Below are 18,899 nucleotides of genomic sequence, written 5' to 3' on the forward strand. Positions count from 1 at the left end.
ATGGCATATTGTTCACCACAATACGGGAAGCAACAAGTCATCTGGTACCTACTGGCCATTAAATTTTAAAATATTGCATGCAATGTCGTCGAAGAATAAAAATAGACTAATTATCATATCTAAAGTAAAATTTCACAGTGGTCATTGATTCAAAGTAAAAAATATAGAAATGCACAGTAAATGGTATTTTTTTAATTTCTTTTAAAGTACAAGTTTTTTTAAAAAAAGAAAAAAAAAAGATAATTGAATTTTGAGACAAAATAGCCTACCTATGATTTTCTTCTGGTTTAGCTAATGGTATTTTGATTTGCTAGTTTTAGTTTTGTAAATGGTCTTTCTGTCCCCGTATATTAATATGTTATGAAAAAATGAATATATATATATATATATGTATGTATGTATGTATGTATGTATGTATAATATGCATTATTTTCAAGCTAAATATTTTTTTCTTAATTGTACCTGAATATAGAAATAACTTACTTTCGGTGTTGGAGAAAACAAGCATGTAAAATTATATGAATAATCAAAATTTTTCATTACCCTATTTAATTATTAGAAAAACAAATGATCTATTACTCTCATTAAAATCATGTGAAATCATGTGGAATTCAACGTAAAACATGGCATATTGCTAGCCTCGCCAACACAAACAAGGCACGTTGTCCAAATAAGGGTCCAAGAAATGACTTATCATTTACTGTCAAAAAGCAAATGATGGAGCTTACATAGTATGCGCGGGCACATATTATTTACACTTGTCATTTCCCTAATTGATGCGGATGACTAGTCGGTTCTTGCATGTGTAAACGCATGTCATGTTGTTCGCCAGGAATATCGAAAATGGCGAGTCATCTAGTACCTACTAGCCTTAAATTTTAAAATATTGCATGTATTGCTGTTGAAAAATAAAAATAGATGAATTGTCATGTCTAATAAAATTATACAATGCCCGTTCGTTCAATGAAGAGCAAATGGTGCTTTTTTTTTAATTTGTTTTAAAGTACAATTTTTTTAACAAAAAAAAAAAGAAAAAAAGAGAAATGCATTTCGAGATAAAATGAGCTACCTTTGATTTTCTTATGGTTTAGCTAATGGTCTTTCGATTTGCTAATTTTAGTTCTATAAATGGTATCTCTTTCCACGTGTATTAGTATGTTATGAAAATATTATATATATACTATGAAAAAAATATTTATATATATATATATATGGAAAAAATGAATATCTTAAATATAATGTATTATATATAATATGTACAATTTTTACATTTTTGGAAAAATTGGAACGAGCCTAATAAGAGGTTATGAGATCATTCCTGTATAATGCCTAAAGTGTGTGTGTGTTTTTGTGTACATCTATACATTTACACACATAAGCGTTATCTTCAAGCTAAAGTTTTTTTTCCCCTTAATTATAGGCGAATATAGAAATAACTTATTTTCAGTGTTGGGGAAAACAGGCATATAAAATTGTATGAATAATTTCAATATTTCATTGCCCTATTTAATTATTAAAAAATAAAAAATCGCTTATTCTTATTAAAATTACATGGAATTCAACGTAAAAGATGACATATTACTGGCATTGCGAACACACAGATGACATGAAGTCTGAATACTAGTAAGAGAAACGATCTATCATTCAACATCAAAATTCAAATGATGGAGTCTACATAGTATGTGCCGGTGCATACTATTAATGCTTGTCGTTTCTGTAAATTACACGGATGACCCGTCAATTACTATACGTGTAGACTGCTAGCATGCCGTTCGCTTAGAATACTGAAACGTTAGAACATCTGGTCAGTGGCAAGGCTATGTGTGGGCTTGAGTGGGCTACAGCCCGTCCAAAATTTCAAAAAATTTATGAAAATACCTTTGTGCCCCATTTACAAAAGTGTTATTGTTTTGTACTTTTATTTACAACTATATCACTCCATTATTTATAATTTTGCCATTCATATGAATAAATTAAAAGAAAAAGATTCCCTTTTATTCGAGATTTCATATTTTAGAACATCATTGTGCACTCTTTGTTGGCTTCTTTGTGCTCTCTTTCTTGACTTCTTCAATTCTTCGTCTTCTTCTTAGTAAGAATAGATAATAAATTTATTTTTTATTTAATCATTTATAATATATTTATAAATTGCAAGGTAGTAAAGACTAAATTACCTTAGTAGAAGAAATATATATAGGTTACAACATTACTCGATTAGAAAAACTGATTATGTAAGATTAAATTATTATTTAGCCATTGAATTTTAGCATTCAAATTTTAAGATTCAATCTAGTATATTATATATAATGTTAATTTGTCCATTCAACTATTGTTTGGCTTTTGGATAGTGTCAATGTGTCAGTGTCGGATTGACGGCTCTACTCTTTTCTTAATTTGTTAGTTAAATTTATCGGTGATTACTTCTATTAACTTCTTTACTTTTTATGTGTTAATTAATGTCAAACAATCAATCATTAAAGCCTAGAAAAAAATATTCTCTCATTTTTTAAGAAAAAAAATGGTGGTCAAGTGAGGTTTTATGTGATGTTGATTATTCTAAACTAGATGAGCAATCCGCATCTAAGTTTTGAAGAGTTAAAGCTCAAAGTGAAAATATTGCTTTATTAGAGCGGGATCCGAAGTTACATAAACCAATATGGACATATCATGTTAATCAATAAGATGATGTTAGGAGAACGTATATCAACATGGGTCCATATCAACCAAAGTTAGAAGAGTTTGCACATTCATTTAATGGGCAACAATTTCATCGATTTCAATGCACTTGGTATGCACAATTTCCTTGGCTTGAGTATTCTAAAGAAATTGATGCTGCATATTATTTTGCATGTTTTCTATTTGATGAAAAAAAGCAACATATCTTAAGTTTACAATTGAAGGGTTTAAGAGCTGGAAAATGATTGATAATGGAGAGAGATGTTCTTTGTTGCATGATGAAGGGGGGCTTAATTTACATCATACTAAGGCCATGCTAAAGTAGGGTGGTTTAAAGAATTCATCTCAACATATATATAGAGTCATGAATGCACAATCATCACAACAAATTTTACAAAATAAATTACAGTTTCAAACCTCAATATAAGCTGTTAAATGGCTTGCAAAGCAAGCATGTGCTTTTAGAGGCCATGATGAGTCCATTAAATCTTCTAATCTTGGAAATTTTATTGAAATGATAAAGTATTCGGCAAGGATGGAAAAAGATATTGCTAAAGTTGTCTTGGAAAATGCTCAAGGCAATGCAAAATATACTTCATTCAATATTTAAAAAGAGCTTTTGAATATTATTGCCAATAGAGTCCGGCAAAAGATTCGTGAAGAAATTAGTGATGCAAAATTTTGTATTCTTATTAATGAAGCACAAGATCAATCTAAAAAAGAACAAATGGCTATTATTTTGAGATATGTTAATGAACGGTTTTTTGCAGTTGTGAATGTGAAAGAAACTAGTGCATCAACTCTTAAAAAGGAAATATGTAACGTCTTTACTCATTATAATCTTTTGGTTGAAGATTTACGAGGACAAGGATATAATGGTGCTAGTAATATGCGAGATGTATGGAATGGATTGCAAGTATTATTTTGAGAAGATTGTCCATATGCATATTATGTACATTGTTTTTCTCATCGGTTATAACTTGCATTAGTGAAAGTTTCCAAAGATGTGCCTGATGTATAAATTTTTTTTTTCAATTTTGAATTCCATTTTCAATATTTTTGGTTCCTCTCATGAGTGTCATTATACGTTGAAATCTATTAGGGAGGCTAAAATTATTGATTTGATAGCCTCTGGGGAGCTCGAAACTGGTACAGGAGCTAATTAAATTTGTTCATTACAACAACCTGAAGCAACTCGTCGGAGCTCTCATTTTACTTTGGTCAGTAGTTTGATCAGTATGTTTTGTGTTGTTCGTGAGTATATTGAAAAGATTATTTGCAATGGATCGAATAATGAAAAACAAGAGTAAGCTAAAGGTGTGTATTGTTGAGTGTTAGAAAATGCATATTTATAAAGGAGAAAACTGTCATTTTATATTTCAAGTCTTACTAACAACCCTTACTTTTATGTATTTAACCTTCTTGTGATTTAATTACATGTGTTTTATTTTAATTAAGTATTTTATGTATTTTAGGGGCATTATAGTCATTTCATAATAAAGGAGAGATCAGACGGCAAAACGGACATCACTTTTGAACTCAGGACAGTCGAAAACCTTAGGAGGAGCATAAAAGGAAAAATGGCACTATTCATATGTACGGTACTATTCACGTGTACGGTACTAACTACGTTACTGTTCACAACACTGTTCACATAGACGGATCGATGACGTGGCATTGACCGATGATGTGGCATTGACTGATGAGGTGTCACGATCCTGTTGGGCTAAAATTCTTATGTACTGTTGATGGTGACGTGGCAGCATATCAGTGGACGAAAAATCTCGCGTATGGTGCATGCATCACACAGGATTATTTTCAACCAAACCGCGTTACTGTTCAAAGTCGGGTCAAACCGTGTTACTGTTCATCCGCGTGGTCAAACCGTGGACTGTTGACTGATGACGTGGCGCAATCCTGAGCGTCCAAACTGTTTTTAATCCGATGGCCATGATTTACTCCATGTATCTATAAAAAGGGGGCCTCTCCCCCCTAATTTGATATCTCTGAATCCATTTTTGGGATCCATTTTCTGTAATTCCCTCTCCATCTTGTATTTTCTTCGTATTTTAATAAATTTCCATTTTGCCCCTAGTTCAATTATGAGTGGCTAATTTTCTTTCAAGCTTGGGTTGAAGGTGAAGTCTCAACATGTGTCATGGGCTTAATTTGATAAATTTATTTTCTCTTCCCCTCTAGTTTTTGTGGATGTTTTGACTTCTCGTCGACAAATAATACTAATCTTGTCTAGTACCGCCTTGGTTACACCGGCCCTCTAGTACAAGGTTATTATTATTTGGCACGATAAGCCCTTAGCACCATATTGATTAGAGCGTGGTTCATGAGGTGTGGATTCCCCCCTCATGATTTAATTGGCATTAATACAGATTATTTAGCCCATGATGCATGTTGATACGGATCCAGATACCCAAGTACGTCAATTTAATAGATTTTCTCTTCAATTTATTCTCTCTATTGCAATTCCAATTTTAGAATTTATTCTCGCCATTTTAATTTAATTATTAGCATATTCCAAATCATTTCCACCATAAATCCAACTACCCATTTACAAAATTAATTCTATATATAATTAAAATCCACCTCCTCGTGGGATCGACACTCGTCACCATTAGTCTATACTACAATAGATTCGTGCGCTTGCGAGTACATTAAAATTTGCACAACAAGTTTTTGGCGCCGTTGCCGGGGAGGTAAGTAATTTTAATTCATAGAATTAATTTTTGTGAATAATTTCTTTTAATTGTTTTCGTGTAATTTTTTTTATTAAAAAAAAAAAGAAAAAAAAGTGAATTTACATTTTGAGCTAAGAATTTTATTTATTTATTTTCTCTCTTCTTTAAAATTCTGTAATTTAATTTTGAATTTATTTTTCTTTTTAATTTTTTTTATCTTATTAATTTATTTTTATTTAATTTATTTCACGTATTTGTTTTTGTGTATTTTTATAGAAAGGTTGTAATAGCGCAATAAGGTTAGTATCGTAATTTCTCCCTCTTCTTTATTTTTATTTGTTTTGTTCCCATCTCTATTTTTATTTTATTTGTTTTGCATGCATGGTCGTAGGTCATTATTACCTAATCTTGAACCTATAGACCTTGAATTAGAAAAAACACTTCGCACACACAAACAAATTAAAAATAAAATGGATTTACAAGCACCACAGGAGAGGCCATTTAAGTACTATTTTAGTCCCTTAGCTAATTTGAGCACATCATGCATAAGATACCCAAATGTAGCTGCTAGGAGTTTTGAACTAAAACCTAGTGTGCTAAATTGTCTCCCCACATTCTATGGCCTAGAAAATGAGGACCCATATAATCATTTGAATGATTTTCATGCAATTTGTCAAACATTTAAATATGAGAATTTTTCAGATGATGATGTTAAACTCAGATTATTCCCATTTTCTATAAAAGATAGAGTTCGTTCATGGCTTAATACATTGCCTGCTAATAGCATTGCATCATGGGAACAAATGGTTACAAAATTTTTGAATAAATATTTCCCAGTGCATAAAACCAATGCTATTCGCAGGGAAATCTCGGAGTTTACCCAGAGAGAGGACGAGCAATTTTTTGAGACATGGGAGCGATTCAATGGGCTACTCTTGAAGTGTCCACATCATGGGTACGAGAAATGGCACCAATGCCAATACTTTTTGGAGGGATTATTGCCGAATGTGCAAGAATGGCTAATGGCAACAAGTGGAGGAGAGCTAATGTCAAAAAGTGCATCAGAGATTTGGGAATTCTTCCAGCGACAAGCGGATAATTCCCAACAACGGAGTCGATCACTCATGAATACTAGAAGAATTAAGGGAGTAAATGAGGTTCACATTGGCGAATCAAGTTCAGAAATTAAAGAAGTCAAAGCGATAATTGAAGGTCTCTCTCGACAAATAGCATCATTATCGACTTCTAAATCAACAGAGCCACATGACCATGACTCATACTCAGATCAAGCCAATGCCATAGGTGTAATGAGAAAACCATCGAATTACAACCCATACTCTAACACATATAACCCTGGATGGAGAGACCACCCCAATTTTTCATGGTCTCAAGGATTCCAACAGAACGGACCAGCAGCTCCAGCTCCACCAATTCCACAAAATCCTCAAGCCTCTCAGCCACCATTTAGACCATACAATCAAAACCAGAACCACTCTCAACCTAGACCATGGGAGGATACATTCCAGAATTTCAGGAATGTTACTCACTCCACGATTGAGCAACAGAACCGCACCATTGATGGACTACGAAATGAGTTGAGAGCAGGCTTCAACTCACAAGCTCAATCGGTTTCAAGCCTCGAGAAGATGGTGGGACAACTTGCTTCTTCAGTTCAGACCTTGGCAATGACCGTTGAGAAAGGCAAATTTCCAAGTCAACCAGTGCCTAATCCTAAAGGAGTACATGAAGTAAGTACCAGTTCACCACAGCAGCATGGAGAGATCAAAGCAGTAATGACCTTACGAAAAGGAAAGGAAGTCGACAACAAAGTGGAGATGCCGGTGACAAAAGAAAATCAAATTGTACCTGTGAATGTTGAGGACTCATCACCGGAGGAGAAAGAAGAAACTAACCCACGAGAATACGTTCCCAAAGCTCCATTTCCTCAAAGGTTAGCTAAAAGAAAGAAGGAAAAATCCACAGGTGAGATTCTTGAAATCTTCAAACAGGTAAGTGTTAACATCCCTTTACTTGATGCTATTAAACAAGTTTCATCTTATGCCAAGTTTCTTAAAGACCTTTGTATTAAAAAGAGAAATATGCATGTTCAAAAGAAGGCATTTTTAACAGAAAACGTTAGTTCTATACTCCAACATAAAATTCCTTTAAAATGCAAAGACCCAGGCTCCCCCACTATCTCATGTAGTATAGGGAACCACACAATTGAGAATGCTTTGTTGGATTTAGGAGCTAATGTAAATTTGTTGCCTTATTCAGTATTTGTGAAACTTAGACTGGGAGAATTACACCCTACTCCAGTGGTGTTACAGCTTGCAGATCGGTCCACGAAAATACCTCGTGGTATTGTGGAGGACGTGCTTATCCAGGTAGACAAGTTTTATTTTCCTGTTGATTTTATTGTAATTGACACTCAACCAATACAGGATTCAAGGAAGCACATCCCCATTATTCTAGGCCGACCTTTCTTGGCAACTACGGATGCTCACATTCAATGCAGGACTGGAAATATGCAGTTGTCTTTCGGCAACATGACTATGGAACTGAACATCTTCAACATTGCCAAACAACCTCACAGTGCAGATGATGGAATTGTTGATGTGGATTTAATTGAAGCATTAGTTGATGATACTTTTGTTCCAAACCTTAGTGATGATCCTTTACAAACATGTTTAACTCACTTTGGTTTTGATTTTGATATTGACAGATCGGTTGATGAGGTCAACGCCCTGCTTGACTCAGCACCATCTATGGACACTAATAAATGGAAGTCAAAAGTTGAACAACTAGCACCATCAGAGAAGAAACTCATCCCATCATCAGAATCACCACCAAAACTCGAGCTCAAACCATTACCCAACACATTGGAATATGCATTTTTAGGAGAAGAAAGTACTCTACCGGTAATCATCTCAGCATCCCTCAATGACGAACAAAAAAGTAAGTTGTTGGATGTTTTGAAAGAGCACAAATGGGCATTAGGATGGACCATAGCAGACATTAAAGGTATAAACCCAGTAGACTGCATGCATTACATTCACCTTGATGAAAATGCTAAAACTACTAGGGAGATGCAACGTCGGTTAAATCCTAACATGAAAGAAGTTGTTAGAACTGAAGTCCTTAAGCTATTAGATGCAGGTATCATTTATCCAATTTCTGATAGTTCATGGGTCAGTCCTGTGCAAGTTGTCCCCAAAAAGTCAGGAGTCACAGTAGTTACCAATGCTGATAATGAATTGATACCCACTAGAGTAACTACAGGATGGCGTGTTTGCATTGATTATAGAAAGTTGAATTCTGTCACACGTAAAGACCATTTTCCTTTACCATTTATCGATCAAATGCTTGATAGATTAGCAGGCCATGAATTTTATTGCTTTCTAGATGGCTACTCAGGATATAATCAGATTCCCATAGCACCAAAAGATCAAGAGAAAACTACTTTCACTTGCCCTTTTGGCACATTTGCATATGGGAGAATGCCATTTTGATTATTGAATGCACCTGCTACATTTCAACGATGCATGTTAAGCATTTTTTCTGATATGGTTGAACGATTCCTTGAAGTCTTTATGGATGACTTTTCTATCTTTGGTGATTCGTTTGATCAATGTTTACATCATCTAACACTAGTTTTGCAGAGATGTATCGAGAAGAACTTGGTCTTAAATTGGGAGAAATGTCATTTTATGGTAAAACAAGGTATTGTTCTCGGTCACATCATTTCGAGCAAAGGTATTGAGGTTGACAAAGCCAAGGTGGATCTCATTTCTAATCTTCCTCCACCCAAAACAGTCAGACAAGTAAGATCTTTCCTTAGGCATGCTGGTTTCTATAGACGTTTCATTAAAGATTTTAGCAAAGTTTCTAGACCCTTATGCAATTTACTTGCTAAGGATGTACCTTTTATCTTTAATGATTCATGTCTTATGGCGTTTGAAAAATTAAAACAGTTGTTGACATCATCACCCATCATTCAGGCCCCAAACTGGAGCTTACCATTTGAGCTAATGTGTGATGCATCTGATTATGCAGTAGGAGCAGTATTAGGACAAAGAGTTGATCGAATTCCCCATGTTATTTATTATGCTAGTATGACATTAAATGATTCACAGTTGAACTATTCAACTACTGAAAAAGAAATGCTAGCAGTAGTATTTGCATTAGAGAAATTTCGATCTTATCTCATTGGTTGTAAAATAATCGTGTTCACAGATCATGCTGCTCTTAAATATCTTCTCATAAAGAAAGATGCAAAAGCCAGACTAATTCGTTGGGTGTTACTTTTGCAGGAGTTTGACTTGGAATTCAAAGATAAGAAAGTGACAGAAAATGTTGTGGCGGACCACCTCTCTCGTCTCCATTTTGACACAATTACAGAGCCATTAATATTGAATGAGTCATTTCCAGATGAACAATTAATGAATGTGGAAGTATTACCTTGGTATGCTGATATAGTTAATTATCTTGTTACAGGTAAACTTCCAGAGCATTGGACCAAGCAAGACAAGGCTAAATTCTTTGCAGATATAAAGAATTTCTTTTGGGATGACCTGTATTTGTTCAAGTATTGTGCAGACCAAATTGTTAGACGATGTGTCCCAGAAAGTGAAATTCAAAATATCCTTTCATTCTGCCATGAACAAGCTTGTGGAGGCCATTTCAGTGCTAAGAAAACAGCGACTAAAGTTTTACAATGTGGTTTCTATTGGCCAACTATATTTCGAGATGCTTACACTTTCTGTTCTTCATGTGATAGGTGTCAACGAATGGGGAGCATTATGCGAAGGAATATGATGCCACTAAATCCAATTTTAGTGGTTGAGATTTTTGACGTATGGGGTATCGACTTCATGGGACCATTTCCCCCTTCTTTTGGCCATCAATACATATTGGTTGCTGTTGACTACGTATCAAAATGGGTAGAAGCAATTCCATGTAGGACCAATGATCACAAGGTGGTGATAGAATTTTTGAAAAGCAACATTGTCTCGCGCTTTGGATTCCCTCGAGCAATAATCAGTGATGGTGGTGCCCACTTTTGTAACAAAGCATTCAAAGCTCTTTTGACAAAGTATTCAATCACACACAAAGTGGCGATCCCGTATCATCCGCAAACCAGTGGCCAAGTTGAGATCTCCAATCGAGAAATAAAGCACATATTAGAAAAAACGGTGAGGCCGGACAGAAAAGATTGGTCATTAAGACTTGATGATGCCTTATGGGCATATAGAACGGCTTTCAAGACCCCGATTGGGATGTCACCCTACAGGCTAGTGTATGGAAAAGCTTGCCACCTACCTGTGGAACTCGAGCATCGTGCATATTGGGCCATCAAGAAATTCAATTTTGACATGCAGCAAGCCAGCTTAGAAAGAAGATTACAGCTGGCAGAACTTGAAGAAATTCGCAATGATGCATACGAAAATGCCAAGATTTACAAGCAACGAATGAAAGTCTTCCATGATAAGCAAATTATGAGAAAATCGTTCACTCCAGGTCAGAAAGTGCTTTTGTTCAATTCTCGCTTGCACCTATTCCCAGGTAAGTTACGCTCTCGTTGGTCTGGTCCCTTTATTGTTCATACTGTTTTTCCACATGGGGCAATTGAAATTAAGGACCCAAAGAACGGTGTCACGTTTAAAGTTAATGGTCAAAGATTAAAGCCATATCTAGAATACCAACCACGTGGAGAAGACACCGAAATAAATTTGAGTGACCCACCAGATTTGAATTGATTTTTTTTCTTTCTTTTCGTTGATTTGATTTTGTTTTCTTTCTTTATATTATTCTTTTGCTAATTGAAATTGTTTTTGCATAAGTGTGTTTATTTTACCATTAAGTTTTCTCTTATCATTTTTAATCATGAGTCTCATACTTAGACCGTTCCTCCTGAACATTCTTAAACCACTTCAACGTGTCAAAACTCATCTCAAAAGGCAGATTCAATTTTGTAAAACACAACGCATTTGGGCTCTACAACCACCAGAGTTAGTAGCCTATGTTGAGGGTTTAGAACGCCAACTCAGAGACATTGAGAGAAGTGTTTACGACATCCAGTTGGAGCTTGAGGTAAATTCAATAAGAGGACGATTTTAATTTTCTTTGTGTGTTTTAATTTGTTTTTCTATTTGTGTGCTTTAGTTTGTTACCCCGGTGAAGTGGCGGATAACGGTACTCCGTGACAATCAAGTCGGTTACTTCAGTTTCCCATAATAACTGATATTCTGAGGCGAAGGTATGGACAGAAACGAGATTCTAGCGAAACTTCACAAGCGATTCCCTTCACTTCCTCAGAATGCCCTCCTTACAATCTATAAAGCTCGGTCCGAACGCATGCGATTACTCATGAGGAATAACATACCTGCTGACATCCGTTGGTTAATCGAGGCTAAAGTACGATCGGCAGGTGAGTTACCTCCAAAATTTATTGCATACATGCCTGGTTGTGGTAAAGGAAATTATGCAAGAAAACGACGAGCTCGAAGAATTTCTGTTGCTTGTCATAAGTGTGCCAGAATGAGTTGCAATAAAAACCCATGTTCTTTAGGAATGATGTCTGATAACAGGGAAGATAAGATTCAATTCATTAGGGATGGCTTGAATAAGGAGTCATTGGATGATATCCTTTTGTCTCTTGAAACGCATCCCAGTGGATATGTGCAAGGAGCGATTCTCCAGTTATGGCAATTATTCCAGAAAGAGCATGCACGATATAGTCTCGGGAATCTGACTATAAACGACCCTGTTTGCCAGTTTATAAGAAAACTGGATAGGAAGCCTATCCTCGACCCATAGAGGGCGTTCAAGCCGTTTCTGGACGTAAAATCAGAGGAAGATGTGAGCCACAGTCGCAACTACCTGTAAATATCCTTTTACTTTATTGTTATTTTATTTCACTATTGTCTTATTGTTTGCATTATTGTCTTTAATAATTTTATTACTGTTTGCTTTTTCCTTTTTACTGTTTTCTTTTTGACTTGCGAGCCACGTGCTTTACGCGTTATTTGACACTGATATATTATCTCATACACAACCATGACCCACTATCACCAAGACTCTTAAATGTGATTTCTTTTTTGTCAAGCACTCACAAATTGTTTTCGAGAAGTATCACAATGGCAGCTACTCCCAATAGACAATTCAAGAACATTTGTGTACTTTCTGGATTTACCTATGGCAAACATAAAGAGTTCATTGAGGCAGCTATAGATCTTGGTCGAAGCATAGCAGCAAGAAAATTACACTTGGTGTATGGAGGAGGTAACCGAGGGTTATCAAAAATGGTCTCAGAAGCAGCTTTTATCAGAGGAAGTCAAGTGTTAGGCATCATCCCAAGAGCCCTAAAACCTTTGGGCAGTTCGTCTGACTCATCAACTGGAGAAGAGTTAGTCGTCTCAGGTATGCAAGAAAGAATAACTGAAATGCTTAATCATGCTGATGCTTTTATTTTCCTTCCAGGAGATCTTGCAACACTAGAGGCACTTATCACACTAGCATCTTGGGCCCATCTGCACATCCACCAAAAACCCATCGGTTTGTTAAATGTCAATAACTTTTATGATGGCTTTATCGCATTTCTTAACCATGCAATAAAAAACTATTTCATTCCTTCTAATGTAAAAAAAACTTTTTATTTGTGCTCACACTGCTAATGAGCTACTTGATATGTTACAAGCTTATCGACCGGAGCCAGACCCCTGGACCTTTGTGTTGGAGCGTCCAAATAATGATGGTAACAGTAGCCGCAGTAAGAAGTACAAATTAGATTTAACTCTCCGCCTGTAAATATTTTCTTCTGTGTTGCACCACCCAGGTGATGTCTTCTAAACTCTACTTCTTTCATTTCAAACATTGCGGACAATGTTTCGTTCTGGTTGGGGGGAGGAAATAGTCGACAATTGTGAAATTTTGGTTAAGTTTTTACTAATTTTTTGTTGTAGAAACTAACTGTCGCTAACTTTTTGTGTTGAAGATGGCTGAATATGGAGTGTAGTGACTCTAGAAACGCATTTTCATCGTTTATAAAAAAAAAAGAAAAAAAAATTCAGACATTTTCTTTTTTCTTTATTATGTGTTTATGTTTATTTTTCTTCTTTTTAATTTCTCCTCTATAAATATACATTTTCCAACTTTTGAGTCGAAGATGGCTGAATATGAAGTGTAGTTCCTCTAGAAACGCATCTTCTTTAAAAAAAAAAAATCATTTTCGTTTTCTATCATTTTACGTGTAACTTTTCTAACTAGTTTTTATGCATCATTTTCACATTTCTGCATGCATATTTTCCTTTCATGTTTAGAATAGGTTGGGGGGTAGAATGATGTTTAAAAAAAAATGTGTGATTTGTTTTAACATTGGATGACATGATTAATTTCAAATTTTAGTATTTGTATTATCTTTGGTCTTAAGTGATGTTACGCTATGTTTGCTACTTTACATGTTGATGTCGGAGACAAATGTGAGTTGCTTGAAGGAATGAACATGTCATAATAAGTACCAAGTGAGTTTTTGAGCCTATTATTTTTCTTGGAGAATAACCCTTTTGCCCACTCTTTATACAGCTTAGCAGTTTATTATTTTACACACGATCTCTAAATTACTTTTGAGTTAACCCTTAAAAAAAATTGTAAAATAAAAAAAAAAGAAAAAAGAGTGTGTTGCTACATTTGGAGGCCCATCTAACTAGTAGATATGGAAGATTATTTAGAGCCCTAAAAGACGATGGAAAGGCCATCTTTGATCCGTTTGAGCCTTTCTAGTCATCCCTTTTATCAAATATCCATAGTTAACCCTTTTGAGCCTTTAAAAAAAAAAAAAAACCTTTTTCTTTGTCAACTTATCATCTTGACCCACTCCGATTTGGAGTATTACCCAATGTCTTATAAGTTCCATCACCTATATATGTTTGAAAAAATGTAAATAATTATGTTGTTCAGTAAAGTTATGCAAAAAAAAAAAAAAAACAAACAAAACAAAAGTTGTTGTTTCAAAAGAAAAAAAAATAAAAATAATAGGTGAAATCCACCTTGCAACTTCCAAAAAAAAATCTCTGCATTTTTCTCAAACATACACTTTGTTTTCCTTATTTTCCTTCTTTGTTAGCCATGTCCCTAGCCTACGTTACGTCCTAATAAAAGTCCTTCTTGATTTTAGGGAATTATAGTTTGAAGTAGAAGCTAGTTATATGGGCTAAAAAGATGTCGTGATGCATAATAATAAAAAAGAGATAAATAAATTGGGTTGACTAACATTTTTGTTTGACTTGAGATCGTATTATTTCTAAGCTGAGGGCATATTTATTTCATCTTGGTGAGAGCATGTGATATCACTTCTTTATTATTTTCTTGCTCAATTACCATTCATTGGAGTGACTATTTTTATTGGTTTTAATTTCTTTGTGAGAGTGTTACTACTTCCAGTGAGATTTTGGGGTTTGACATGTCATTCTTGAAAGTAGCTATGACAAAGTCTGCTGGGCTGATTCATGTGGATGGTTGATGTGGGTGTGATGTTGCTTTAGACTGGAGATAATGCTTATACTTTTATTTGATTGCTATCATTAATTTGACGGAATAAATACGAATGTTTCTATTAAAAAAAAACAATATTTTGAATTTGAATTTTGTTTTCGCTTTATTTGCTAGGGACTAGCAATAAGCTGGTTGGGGGGTGTGTTGAGTGTTAGAAAATGCATATTTATAAAGGAGAAAACCGTCATTTTATATTTCAAGTCTTACTAACAACCCTTACTTTTATGTATTTAACCTTCTTGTGATTTAATTACATGTGTTTTATTTTAATTAAGTATTTTATGTATTTTAGGGGCATTATAGTCATTTCACAATAAAGGAGAGATCAGACGGCAAAACGGACATCACTTTTGAACTCAGGACAGTCGAAAACCTTAGGATGAGCATAAAAGGAAAAATGGCACTATTCATATGTACGGTACTATTCACGTGTACGGTACTAACTACGTTACTGTTCACAACACTGTTCACATAGACGGATCGATGACGTGGCATTGACCGATAATGTGGCATTGACTGATGAGGTGTCACGATCCTGTTGGGCTAAAATTCTTATGTACTGTTGATGGTGACGTGGCAGCATATCAGTGGACGAAAAATCTCGCGTATGGTGCATGCATCACACAGGATTATTTTCAACCAAACCGCGTTACTGTTCAAAGTCGGGTCAAACCGTGTTACTGTTCATCCGCGTGGTCAAACCGTGGACTGTTGACTGATGACGTGGCGCAATCCTGAGCGTCCAAACTGTTTTTAATCCGATGGCCATGATTTACTCCATGTATCTATAAAAAGGGGGCCTCTCCCCCCTAATTTGATATCTCTGAATCCATTTTTGGGATCCATTTTCTGTAATTCCCTCTCCATCTTGTATTTTCTTCGTATTTTAATAAATTTCCATTTTGCCCCTAGTTCAATTATGAGTGGCTAATTTTCTTTCAAGCTTGGGTTGAAGGTGAAGTCTCAACATGTGTCATGGGCTTAATTTGATAAATTTATTTTCTCTTCCCCTCTAGTTTTTGTGGATGTTTTGACTTCTCGTCGACAAATAATACTAATCTTGTCTAGTACCGCCTTGGTTACACCGGCCCTCTAGTACAAGGTTATTATTATTTGGCACGATAAGCCCTTAGCACCATATTGATTAGAGCGTGGTTCATGAGGTGTGGATTCCCCCCTCATGATTTAATTGGCATTAATACAGATTATTTAGCCCATGATGCATGTTGATACGGATCCAGATACCCAAGTACGTCAATTTAATAGATTTTCTCTTCAATTTATTCTCTCCATTGCAATTCCAATTTTAGAATTTATTCTCGCCATTTTAATTTAATTATTAGCATATTCCAAATCATTTCCACCATAAATCCAACTACCCATTTACAAAATTAATTCTATATATAATTAAAATCCACCTCCTCGTGGGATCGACACTCGTCACCATTAGTCTATACTACAATAGATTCGTGCGCTTGCGAGTACATTAAAATTTGCACAACATGTATGATGCAATGTCAACCTTTAAATTTGTATTTATTTTGCATTTGATGAATAAGGTTTTAGGGATAAGTGATTTACTTTGTCAAGCATTACAAATGAATCTCAAGACATTTTGAATGCTATGCATTTAATATCAACTACAAAATTGCTTCTTCAAAGCGTAAGGGAGAATGGTTGTGATACTTTTATTAAGAGTGTGATATCATTTTGTGAAAGTCATTATATTGATGTGCCTGGAATGAATGATCGCCGTATGAAAGATACGATGCGTTCTTGTCAGTAGAAAGATTATGTTACAGTAGAGCATTATTATCAAATTGATTTGTTTAATGTTGTAATAGATTTTTAGTTGATAGAGTTAAATAATAGATTTAGAAATTAGATGAATGAACGTCTTACTTTGAGCTATGCTTCAAATCTTGCTGATTCTTTCAAATCATTTAATGTTGATGATATTTATAATCTTGTAGAGAGATTTTATCCTTGAGATTTTACTCAATTTGAAATACTTACTTTGAGAAGATAGTTAGAATATTTTTAGATTGATGTGCTTCGTCTTGCTGAGCATCAGTGTATTTATTTACTTTCTGAATTATGTCAACAATTAGTTGAGATAATAAAGTTTCAAATTTACTTCTTGATAAACATATTGATTCGTTTAGTGTTGACTCTTCCTATTTTAACTGTCATGACTGAACAAGAATTTTCAGCTATGAAGCTTATCAAGACACCACTTCGAAAAAAAGATGAGAATGAGTTTTTATTAGATTGTATGGTTATCTACATTAAAAGAGAATTTGTAGATAATAATGATTTAGATTTGATAATAGATGAATTTAATTCTCGAAAGAATCTCAAAGCACAACTAAAATAGTGCTTGATTGCAATTGAATTTAGTGTATTTTATAATATATTAATGAAATTTTCATTAAGATTTATATTTTCAATTGAGATAATATTTGGATTTGGAAAAAAGTTTAGCCCATCCATTTTTTTTTCTAGCTTCACCTTTGCATCTAGTATCTACTGGCTATCAAATTTTAAAATATTGCATGTAATGTCATTGAAAAATAAAAATAGATGAATTTTAATGTCTAAAGTAAAATTTTACGGTGGCCATTCTTACAAAGTAAAAAAAAATAGAAAAGCACAGCGAATGGTGTTCCTTTTCAAATGTCTTTTAAAGTATAAGTGTTTTAAAAAAATGATAAAGAAAAAAGAGAAAAGCATTTATGGATAAAATGAGCTACCTTTGATTTTCTTTTAATTTAGCTAATGGTCTTTTGATTTGCTAATTTTAGTTTTGTAAATGGTCCCTCTGTCAACGCGTATTAATATATTATGAAAAAATGAATATTTAAAATAAAATGTATTACATTTAACACGTACAATTTTTACATTGTTGGGCCAAATCTAGAATGAGCGTAATTAGAGGGCAGGAGGTTATTTTCCTATATAAACCTCAAAGTATTACACACACACACACACACACTTAAGCATTATTTTCATACTAAAGTTTTTCTCCTTAAATTTGTCTTAATGTAGAAATAACTTATTTTCAGCGTTGGAGAAAACAAGCATGTAAAAATATATGAATAACTGAAATATTTCAATAGCCTATTTAATTATTAGAAAAACAAATGATCTCTTACCTTTATAAAATCACTAGAATTCAACGTCAAAGATGACGTGTCACTGGCTAGCAAACCAAAACACGTCAAGTAATCTAAATCAGGGATACGACCTATCATTTACAGTAAAAATTCAAATGACTGAGGGTACACAGTACACGCCAATGCATGCTATTTACACTTATCGTTTCTGTAAATGAAGCGGATGAAATGTTGATTATTTTATGGGTAATTGAATGGCATATCGTTGTCCTAGAACACAAGGGACGATGGGTCATCTAGTACCTGTTGGCCATTAAGTTTTAAAATGTTGAATGTAATGCCCTTGAAAAATAAAAATAGACGAATTGTCATATCTAAAGTAAAATTTTACAATAGTTGTTCGTTCAAAGTTTTTTTTAGAAAAAGCACAGTGAATGATGTTTTTTTTTTTGAACTTCTTTTAAAGTATGTGTTCTTTGAAAAAAATAAAAGAAAAATTTTAGGACAAAATGGGCTACCTTTGATTTCTTCGAGTTTAGCTAATGGTCTCTCAATTTGATAATTAGGAATAAAATAAAACCAATTGAATCACTTTATTGTAGTTGAATTTTGATGATTTATTTTTCTATATTAAGTTACATCTATATTCTTTCTATTGTGTGGTACATCTGATTTTTATTTCAATATATATTTAAGATGTATCTTCTAATGAGAATTGAACATGCAAAATCTTAAAGCACTTAACCTGCCATTATTGTCCTTCTTAGGAATGGCAAAATCTGAATCAGGATTATGATCTAGGTGTATCCGAATCGGGATTAATATTTTTACATTCGCATACACATCTGGATACAGAAAAACA

The 18,899-nt window shown here is 34.2% G+C and overlaps 1 non-coding gene across 1 annotated transcript; it reads right to left on the reverse strand.

Moving 5' to 3' along the window:
• Window positions 1-6,223: 6,223 nt before the first annotated feature.
• Window positions 6,224-6,327, reverse strand: LOC127899531 (small nucleolar RNA R71). Its single transcript, XR_008051408.1, has one exon. It is a non-coding gene; the product is annotated as a small nucleolar RNA R71 (small nucleolar RNA).
• Window positions 6,328-18,899: the final 12,572 nt, after the last annotated feature.

This window comes from Citrus sinensis, chromosome 8 (assembly GCF_022201045.2).
Source record: "Citrus sinensis cultivar Valencia sweet orange chromosome 8, DVS_A1.0, whole genome shotgun sequence".
Taxonomy (NCBI): Eukaryota; Viridiplantae; Streptophyta; class Magnoliopsida; order Sapindales; family Rutaceae; genus Citrus; species Citrus sinensis.